At 41.8% G+C, this 9,730-nt stretch overlaps 1 protein-coding gene across 2 annotated transcripts in view; it reads right to left on the minus strand.

The window, feature by feature from the left end:
- CYFIP1 (cytoplasmic FMR1 interacting protein 1) overlaps positions 1–9,395 on the minus strand; it is a 133,564-nt gene extending 124,169 nt beyond the window's left edge. For both annotated transcript variants that reach the window (XM_047863282.1, XM_047863279.1), the window contains exon 1: positions 9,263–9,395. The gene's annotated coding sequence lies outside the window, so the exon portion shown is untranslated. The remainder of the gene's footprint in view (positions 1–9,262) is intronic.
- Between the last annotated feature and the right edge of the window lie 335 nt (positions 9,396–9,730).

The following is a 9,730-nucleotide window of genomic DNA, read 5'->3' on the forward strand; positions in this document are numbered from 1 at the left end:
GTGCTGACAGCTCAGAGCCTGGAGCCTGCTTCAGATTCTGTGTCTCCCTCTCCGTCTGCCTCTCCCCGACTTCTGCTCTGTCTCTCTCTCTCTCAAAAATAAATAAAATGTAAAACATACAAAAAATATTTGTTTAAAAACAAACCAACAAACCAGAAAATAACAAGTGTTAGTGTGGTTGTGAAGAAACTGGAACCCTTGTACATTGCTGATGGGAATGCTGGTGCAGCTGCTGTGTTAAACAGTATAGCAATTCCTAAAAAAAACTAAACATTGAATTACCATATAATCCAGCAATTCTATTTCTGGGGATATACCCAAAAGAATTGAAAACAGGATCTCAAAGAGGTATCTGTATATCCATGTTCATAGCAGCATTCTACAACAGACAAAGGTGGAAACAACCTAAATGTTCATCAACAGATGAATGGACAAAGAAAATATGGTATATACATACAAGGAAATATTATTCAACCTTAAAAAGGAATTAAATTCTAATACATGATAAAAGTGGATGGCCTTACTAAGTAAAGTAAGCCAGAAAAAAAAGGACAAATATTATATTATCGCACTTATATAGATATCTGGAATAGTCAAGTTCACAGACAGATAGTAGAATGGTGGTTGCCAGGTGCTAGGGAAATGTAGGAATGAGGAGTTTTTGTTTAATGGGCACAGAGTTTCCGTTTGAGATGATGAAAAAGTTCTGGAGATGAATAGTGGTGATGGTTACATAACAATATAAATGTACTAAAAAGGAATGAAATACTGATACATGCTACAACAGAAATGAACTTCCAAAAACAGTATTTTAAGTGAAAGAAGCCACACATAAAAACTACAAACTGTATACTTCCATTTATGTTAAATGATCAGAAAAAGCAACTCTATAGAAGACAAAGTAAATTAGCAATTAGCTAGAGCTGGGTTAGAAATGGGGATTATAAAAGATTACGTGGAATCTTACTGGAGTGAAAAGTATGTTTTAAAACCGGATTATGGTGATGGCTACACAACCCTGTAAATCTACTATAAATCACTGTATGCTTAAAGTAAATAAATTGTGTACATTATACCTCAATAACTTGTTTAAAATATTTTTTCGCTGAGATATCTTACTGGACTTGTGTTAAACTTATGCATCAATTTGAAGAGAACTGACATCTTTACCATGTTGAGTGTTCCAACTCAGGACCATAGTATGCTCCTCCATTTATTTACATCATCTTTGTTTCACTCATCAGCATTTTGTCGTTTTCAGGATACAGTTCCTCTGTTTTTAGATTTATATCTAAGTATTTGATTTTTTTTAAACTATTGAAAATGGTATTTTATTTTATTTTTTATGTTTAATTTTAGAGAGAGAGAATACAAGGTGGGGAGAGAGAGAATCTCGAGCAGCCTCCACGTTCAGCACAGAGCCCAGAAGGGCTCAATCCCACAACCCTGGAATTATGACCTTAGCTGAACCAAGAGTCGGTTGCTCAACCAACTGAGCCACTCAGGTGCCCCTGAATATGGTATTTTAAAATGTCACTTTCTAATCGTATGTTGCTAGTATACAGAATGATTGACTTACATGTATTGACTTGCATTTTGTGACCTTGCTAATCTCACTTACTAGTCCTAAGAGTTTTCTCATAGATGCCTTGGATTTTCTGTACAGATCATCATGTCATCTGCAAATAAGGGACAGTTTCATTTTCCCTGCCAACTTCTATGCCTTTTTTTTCTTTTTCTGTCCTTACTGAAATGCCTAAATTAAAGTTCTTACATTATGTAGATGTAATTAATCCATACTATACCTGGGGCTGCTAAGAGCTGGCTAAATTTTGGTTGCAAAAACAATAAAAGTAGAGGAGACAGGTTACTTAAAACTTCACACTTTTATAAAATAAATTTTTTTCTAATATAAAAGCTTTAGAAAACATAGCACTAATAGTAGCTGTCCTTTACAGAATTTTTCCTGTACTATCTCATTTGATCTTCGTAACAATCTAATAGGTACTTTCCCCATGACTCCAAAGAAGGAAAATGAGTCAAGGCAGGCCAACCAATGTGCCCACCTGGGCTCATGTAATGATATTGGAGCAGACATCAACAATTCAAAGCAGCAGACTTGCCAGGACCCAGCTTGATCTCACCTGCTCAAGTCTGTCTTTCCTACCACTGGGTAGCTGGGTGGTCCCAGACACGGAGCTGACCTCTCTATAAGGTGATGCTAGTGAAACACAAATCAAAAGCCAGGACACAGTCACACAGTGAGAGGGACAAAGGGAACACTGGCCCATCTGAGGAGTGGGAAGGCAAGTGCTCCTGGAGTGCTGAGTAAGCATATTGCCTTAAAAGAATCATAAGCGAGTGATTCAGTAAGTGTGTGTGAGGGTCAGGTCCTAGGATGTAACATTTTGGGGAAGGTATTTGGGGCAGCTTCTTTCTCATTTTCAACTTGATGTATGCAGTCAGATGCTGGCTCTGCTACTTACCAGGCACATAACCTTGGACACATACTTCATTTTTCTTTGTCAATTTTCTCATCCATAAAGTGGGCCTAATAACTGCACCTACATTTGAGGGCTGCAAGGATACGTAGTATGTAAAGTACCCAGAACTAGAGTTAGCCACACTGGTGTTTCTGTAATTAAACTTTTATTGAAACACAGCCACACTCTCATTATATATTGTCTATGCCGCTTTGATGTTACAACAGTGGAATGAGGTAGTTGTGATTAATATTCACTCTCTGGGGGCACCTGGGTGGCTCAGTCGTTTAAGCGCCCGACTTCGGCTCAGGTCACGATCTCACGGTCCGCGGGTTCGTGCCCCGCGTCGGCTCTGGGCTGATGGCTCAGAGCCTGGAGTTTCCTTCCGATTCTGTGTCTCCCTCTCTCTCTGCCCCTCCCCCGTTCATGCTGTGTCTCTCTCTGTCTCAAAAATAAATAAATGTTAAAAAAAATATATAAAAAAAAATATTCACTCTCTGGACCTTTATAGGAAAAATAACCCTGGCTTAGAACATTGCTGGAGCATAGGTACTCAAGGTATTATTTAAACCCAAACTCACTTCCAGAATGATAAGCCTGAGTATGTGCACAAAGATAGAAACAAAAGTATTGACTATGGTGGTGACAAATGTGAAACAACAATGTCAATTAATAAGCTGATTATATAAATTATAATATGTCCATGTTATGGAACACTATACAGATATTAAAAAGGAATGAAGGAAAATTTGTGTATATACACTGTGTATGCCAACATATAAATATCTCCAAGATCTTTAAATGAGCCAAAATCATCAAATGGATAGGTACAGTGATATATGCAATATAATCTCATTATGTTACCAAAAGAACACACACAAAAAAACAAAAACTATGTGTATGCACAGAAAAGGCTATATAGTACCACAGAAGTACTGAGGAAATTTCACTTTTAATATACATAGTTCTGGGGGTGCCTGGGTCGCTCAGTCAGTTAAGTGTCCAACTCTTGGTTTTGGCTTAGGTCATGAACTCATGGTTCATGGGATCAAGCCCCGCATTGGGCTCTGCACTGATAGCACAAAGCCTGCTTAGGATTCTCTGTCTCCCTCTCTCTCTGCCCCTTCCCTGCTTGCACACTCTCTCTCTCAAAATAAATAAGTAAACTTAAAATATATGTATTATATATGTTATGTATAATATATATATTTATATATACACACACACACACAGAATTCTGTATGGTTTCAATTTTTTAATAACTGGAAGTTTTATCATTCATGACTTAAAAATATTACTCAAGATTATACCGTGCATATTTTCAGACCACAACGTTATGAAACTCGAAATCAACCACAAGAAACAATTTGGAAAGGTAACAAATACTTGGAGACTAAAGATCACCCTACTGAAGAATGAATGGGCCAACCAAGAAGTTAAAGAGGAAATTAAAAAGTTCATGGAAGCCAATGAAAATGATAACACCACAACCCAAAACCTCTGGAACGCAGCAAAGGCGGTCATAAGAGGAAAGTATATAGCAATCCAGGCTCTCCTAAAGAAGGAAGAAAGATCTCAGATACATGACCTAACCTTATGCCTTAAAGAGCTGGAAAAAGAACAGCAAATAAAACCCAAGATCAGCAGAAGACAGGAAATAATAAAGATTAGAGCAGAAATTAATGCTATTGAAACCAAAAAAAACAGTAGAACAGATCAATGAAACCAGAAGCTGGTTCTTTGAAAGAATTAGCAATATTGATAAACCACTAGCCAGTTTGGTCAAAAAAAAAAAAAAGGAAGGGACCCAAATAAATAAAATGAAGAATGAAAGGAGAGATCACAACCAACACAACAGAAATAAAAACAATGAGAGAATATTATGAGCAATTATATGCCAACAAAATGGGCAATCTGGAAGAAATGGACAAATTCGTAGAAACATATACACTACCAAAACTGAAACAGGAAGAAATAGAAAATTTGAAAAGACCCATAACCAGTAAGGAAATCGAATTAGTAATAAAAAATCTGCCAAAAAACAAGACTCCAGGGCCAGATGGCTTTCCAGGGGAATTCTACCAAACATTTAAGGAAGAGTTAACACCTATTCTCTTGAAACTTCTCCAAAAAATAGAAATGGAAGGAAAACTTCCAAACTCTGTCTCTGAAGCCAGCATTACCCTGATTCCAAAACCAGACAGAGACCCCACTAAAAAGGAGAACTATAGACAAATTTCCCTGGTGAACATGGATGCAAAAATCCTCCACAAGATATTAGCCAACCGGATCCAACAATACATTAAAAATATTATTCACCACGACCAAGTGGGATTTATACCTGGGATGCAAGGCTGGCTCAATATCCACAAAACAACATGATTCATCACATCAATAAAAGAAAGACAAGAACCGTATGATCTTCTCAACAGATGCAGAGAAAGCATTTGACAAAATACAGCATTCTTTCTTGATAAAAACCCTCAAGAAAGTAGGGATAGAAGGATCATACCTCAAGATCATAAAAGCCATATTTGAACAACCCAATGCTAATATCATCCTCAATGGGGAAAAACTGAGAGCTTTCCCCCTAAGGTCAGGAACAAGACAGGGATGTCCACTCTCGCCACTGTTATTCAACACAGTACTGGAAGTCTTAGTCTCTGCAATCAGACAACACAAAGAAATAAAAGGCATCCAAATCAGCCAGGAGGAAGTCAAACTTTCACTCTTCACAGATGAAACCCAAAATATTCCACCAAAAAACTGCTAGAACTGATTCATGAATTCAGCAAAGCTGCAGGATATAAAATCAATGCACAGAAACTGGTTGCATTCCTATACACCAACAATGAAGCGACAGAAAGAGAAATCAAGGAATCGATCCCATTTACAATTGCACCAAAACCCATAAAATACCTAGGAATAAATCTAACCAAAGAGGTGAAAAATCTATACACTGAAACTATAGAAAGCTTATGAAAGAAATTGAAGAACACACACACACACACACACACACACACACACAAAGGAAAAAGATTTCAGGCTCCTGGATAGGAAGAACAAATATTATTAAAATATCGATACTACCCAAAGCAATCTACATATTCAATGCAATCTCTATCAAAATAACACCAGCGTTCTTCAAAGAGCTAGAACAAATAATCCTAAAATTTGTATGAAACCAGAAAAGACCCCGAATAGCCAACGCAATCTTGAAAATGAAAACCAAAGCAGGAGGTATCACAATCCCGGACTTCAAGCTATACTACAAGCTATAATCATCAAGAGACAGTATGATACTGGCACAAGAACAGACATTCAGATCAATGGAACAGAATAGAGAACCCAGGAATGGACCCACAAACATATGGGCAACTAATCTTTGACAAAGCAAGAAAGAATATCCAATGGAATAAAGACGGTCTCTTCAGCAAGTGGTGCTGGGAAAACTGGACAGCGACATGCAGAATGAACCTGGACCACTTTCTTACACCATACACAAAAATAAACTCAAAATGGATGAAAGACCTCAATGTAAGACAGGAAGCCATCAAAATCCTTGAGGAGAAAGCAGGCAAAAACCTCTTTGATCTTGGCCACAGCAACTTCTTACTCAACATGTCTCCAGAGGCAAGGGAAACAAAAGCAAAAATGAACGACTGAGATCTTATCAAACTAAAAAGCTTCTGCACAGCAAAGGAAACCATTAGCCAAACTAAAAGGCAACTGACAGAATGGGAGAAGATATTGCAAATGACATATCAGATAAAGGGTTAGTATCCAAAATCTATAAAGAACTAATCAAACTCAACACCCAAAAAACAAAGAATCCAGCGAAGAAATGGGCAAAAGACATGAATAGACACTTCTCCAGAGAAGACATCCAAGTGGCCAACTGACACATGAAAAAATGCTCAACATCACTCATCATCAGGGAAATACAAATCAAAACCACAGTGAGACACCACCTTACACCTACCTGTCAGCATGGCTAACATTAACAACTCAGGCAACAACAGATGTTGGCGAGGATGCAGATAAGGAGGATCTCTTTTGCATTGTTGGTGGGAATGCAAGCTGGTGCAGCCACTCTGGAAAAGTGTGGAGGTTCCTCAAAAGACTAAAAATAGAACTACCTTATGACCCAGCAATTGCACTACTGGGTATTTATCCAAGGGATACAGGTGTGCTGTTCAAAGGGACATATACACCCCAATGTTTATAGCAGCATCATCACCATAGCCAAGGTATGGAAAGAGCCCAAATGCCCATCAATGGATGAATGGATAAAGAAGATGTGGTTGTGTGTGTGTGCACACACACACACACACACACAACACACGTATACATACAATGTAGTATTGCTCAGCAATCAAAAAGAATGAAAGCTTGCCATTTGCGACTACGTGGATGGAACTGGAGGGTATTATGCTAAGTGAAATTAGTCAGTCAGAGAAAGACAAATATCATATGACTTCACTCATATGAGGACTTTAAGACACAGAACAGATGAACACAAGGGAAGGGAAGCAAAAATAATATAAAAACAGGGAGGGGGACAAAACATAAGAGACTCTTAAATATGGAGAACAGAGGGTTACTGGAGGGGTTGTTGGAGGGGGGATGGGCTAAATGAGTAATGGGCATTAAGGAATCTACTCCTGAAATCATTGTTGCACTATATGCCAACTAATTTGGATGTAAATTAAAAAAAATAAAATTAATTAAAAATATATATTACTTGAGGCCGCCTGGGTGGCTCAGTCAGTTGAGCATCTGACTTCAGCTCAGGTCATGATCTCGCTGTCTATGAGTTTGAGTGCCGCATCAGGCTCCATGCTGACAGCTCAGAGCCTAGAACCTGCTTCGGATTCTGTTTCTCCCTCTCTCTCTCTGCCCCTTCCCTGCTCGAGCTCGGTCTCTCTCTCTCTCTCAAAAATAAATAAGCATTAAAGAAAATTTTTTTAAATACTGCTTGAATCTCTCAGGCTGTATCCTAAACGTACACTTTTCAAACCTTCATGTCTTTACCCCTTGGGGATAAACTAGCAAATGGATTAATCTCAAATTCATCGTGCTAAGTGAACTAATAAGCCAGACTCAAAGACCGTATACGACATTCTGGAAAAAGCAAAACTGTAACAATGGACAACAACTCAGTGGTTGCCGGGAGTTGAAAATGGGAGGAAGGGCTGCCTACAAAAAGACAGTTGAAGGAATTTGGCGGGTGACAGAACTGCTCTGTATCTTGATTGTGATGGGAGTCATATGACTATGCATTTGTCAAAACTCATTGAACCATACACCAAAAAGATAACTTTACTGCATGTAAATTTAAAAATAAATCCAAATAAACACACATACCAAAATAAAGGAAAATTTTCTTTGAGCGACGTATCAGCACACAAACACATGTATATCTGTATTAACACAGGAAATGTATTCCACCACAATTATATTTGCCTCTGTCACAGAGATGATGCTCTAGGGGGGAAAAGGCAGCAGAGAATGAAACAGCACCAAATTCCTATTGAATTCCTACAAATGCATACTTGCTGTGTCCCCCGTTTATTTAAAATGTGATTTCTTTTCAGCTCTGTGCCTGCACATCTACATTTCACACGGAAAACCACTAACAACCTGCAGGGATAAGGGACAGCAGGGGTGGGACCCTCAATGGTTCAGGCATTCCAGCACACAGCATCAGAAACTGCCACCTCTGGCTGATGAACCTGGACAGGATTTTCTGGCACAATCACCAAGAGTTGGTGACGAGGGGTCAAGCACAGAATTCTGATCTACAGTACCAGGTATCAATGCTACTTCAATCACTAATCATTGAAGAAATAATATTAGAAAAAGGCCAAGAAATACCACTGGGCTCACAAAGCAGTAAAAACCGTCCAATGTGGCACACAGTACCCTCTACTACTAGAAAAGAAACACTACAAAGTCTCAGTCGCCCACAGAAGCACAGATCATCCAACACTAGGTTTAATAGCAATTGCTATCTGTACTGTTTAGACATAACACTAAAGTGGACATGGTCTGGACGCCTCTCAGCTTAAAAAACGCTCCTTAAACCCCATTCCCAAATTACCCTCTCACCCTTTTTCTCACACCCACAATGTGCTGCAAACTAAGCGCACGTATTTCATCCTTAAAATACACTCAGTATGGCTGTAGGAACAGCGCAGCCCACGTAACAATCCCCGCGCCTTAACAAAGCCTAAAACTCGTCTCCAAGATTCTGCAAAATGGTTTCGCTTGGCCAGTGTCTCCTCCTTCCCTCAGATAGGGGCACAAAATGAGCAAAAACTGGTTCAGGTCTCGCCGCACGATCTCACTGCAAGCTGTCTGCGCCTTACTTTCCAACAATAACTACAAAACACCAATATACCCTCTCCACTGAGCTCTGCCACGTGCGGGGGGGGGGGGGGGGTCGGGATCCGGAATGCCGGGGCGCAGGGGCCGGGGGCCCTGGATGAGGAGTCAGGGGCCGGAGAGCGCTGGGGCCGGGAATGAAAGGGTTTCGAAGGGCGCATAGACCGGGATGCGCTGGAACTGGGGGTTCGAAGGCACGGAAACAGGCGTCCGTGGGCCAAAGCGATCCCGGGAGGCCGCGCCGCCGGGGAGGCCGCGCCGCGGAGAACCAAGTCCTGGCCGCCCACGGGGCCCCGGCCGGGCACCGCCGCCGCAATGCCCGACTCGGTTCCGAGGGCCGCCTGGACCTCACAGGGTTTATGGAGCTGGGCGGGGGCAGCAGCCTTCCTCACCTGGGTCAGCGGCGGCGGCGGCTCGGGGGTCCCGGACGGGCCCTGGGAGTTTCCAGGCTGAGTGAGTCACTCGGGCGGGCCGGGAATGCGCCAGGAAACACCCGGCCTCCTCCCCTTCCTCCCGGGGCGGGGGCTCTCCCGGCTCGGCCTCTTCCTCCTGGCGCTCCTCCCTCCGCGCTCGGGCCGCAGCTCTGGCAGCTCTCTCCTCTGCGCGGTGCACCCCCCCACCACCCACCGCCCACCGCCCCTGCTCGCTCCCCCTCCGCCCCCCACCCCGATCCAGCCGGCCCGCCCACGCCCGACGCCAATGGACAGGAAGGAGGCAACCGAAAAACCCTGGCTGCACTCCCCTCCGGCCGCCTAAGGTGCTTCCTAGGGACAGCCCCGAGGGCCACCTGCCTCAGCTCTGCGTGGGACAGCTGGGGAGTACTGCTGTGAAGCTTCCCCGTGGGAGCCTCCGGGCTCGTG

The sequence above is a fragment of the Prionailurus viverrinus genome, chromosome B3 (assembly GCF_022837055.1).
Source record: "Prionailurus viverrinus isolate Anna chromosome B3, UM_Priviv_1.0, whole genome shotgun sequence".
Taxonomy (NCBI): Eukaryota; Metazoa; Chordata; class Mammalia; order Carnivora; family Felidae; genus Prionailurus; species Prionailurus viverrinus.